Here is a 1,406-nt window from a genome sequence, read left to right on the forward strand (position 1 = left end):
CCAAAGAATTTCCCCCCACTGTCCCTGCTGATACAATTGCGCTGTGCTAATCCAGGAAGGATGCCGATGCTTTTGAGATTAAAGCCTCACAAGCAAGGCTGAACTGATCTTAGTGAAAGTGGTTTAGATGCAATCTGACCTTAAGATATATATGAAAAAGATTTAAGCTGAGACATCCTCATTCAGCTGCAGGGTAGCAGCTAGTCAAAGAGAGATCTTCCAGAAGCAGGCTGTTAGATACACAAACAGGTAATTAATTGGTGATGAAAGGTCATGCTTTGAGTGCATTCTAGGTGTGCATTGCCACAGGAGCTGTTTTTGCCTCTCAGCTCGCTTGAATTTGCTCTTTCTGTGCTCTCTACCCTCCTGTTGCAGCACCCTGCTATGCCTTGCATTTGAAGTTTGAGCAGAATATGATGTACTGCTTTCTCACTGTGAAAAATACAAGTTTTTCCCCATACAATAAGCCTTAATAAGACTATGAATAAAGGCTACTGATGAGAGGAATTGCAAGAGATGACCTGGATCACATCTCCTATCCTTGACTTGAAAAATCCTAAATCTCTGTTAGCACAGATCCTTCACATAGTGTTGGATGTGTTCCATCATTCCAGATATACCAGGGAGGTATTATTTGCAAGGTTTTGGGTCTGACACACAGATAATTCTTTTGTCTGCAGATTCTTTCACACTTTTTCTGTCTTATAATTCTCCTGCAGGCCACTTTGATATCTCAAACCTGTTGGGTCTTTTTTCATGCTATAGCAATGTTTCAGTGGGCAGCTCTTTGGAACAGTACTCTGGAAGAAAAGAGGACATTGAAGTGGTGTTGCCTTAATACCTTCTTTACCTTTCAAAACCTTCTTAAGAAAGAAGGTAGAAATGCTACAGTGTTTAGGCACAGGCCCATCAAACCTCTTGCTGTGGGAAGAAATCACTTTTAGAAACACTGAGATGCTAGCTCTTGTTTTTGACCCAGAGGAAGGAGAGGGTGTAGGAATTGGGTATTTGCTTTGTGTAGATTTGCTCCTTGTCTTCCCTGCTGGAGTGTACAGAACTATCCTGGGGAATTGTGCCAGGATGAGGGGGGCTTTTCCTAAGAGTGGTCCTGGCTGTGCAGTTTTGGTGCCCTTAAGAACAGATTTAGCCCTTACTGTGCATCCATTTGAGGAGCAGAAGGATGCTTCTCCTTTTCCCTTTCTGTTTTACCATTAGTGAAAACATATCTGTACTATCCATTAGGTGTTCCAGAAATACCTCTGTGCCTAAAGAGACTTGAGGAATATCTCTGTTCCATTTCACAGGGAGCTGCATGAGTCAGCTGGTGTTGAGAACACACCTATGTTTTCCTCATCTCCATCCCACACCCTTTTCTGCTCTAATAAATTCATGGCAGGTGGATTCAA

Source organism: Corvus brachyrhynchos, unplaced genomic scaffold, assembly GCF_000691975.1.
Source record: "Corvus brachyrhynchos isolate BGI_N302 unplaced genomic scaffold, ASM69197v1 scaffold5, whole genome shotgun sequence".
NCBI lineage: Eukaryota > Metazoa > Chordata > Aves > Passeriformes > Corvidae > Corvus > Corvus brachyrhynchos.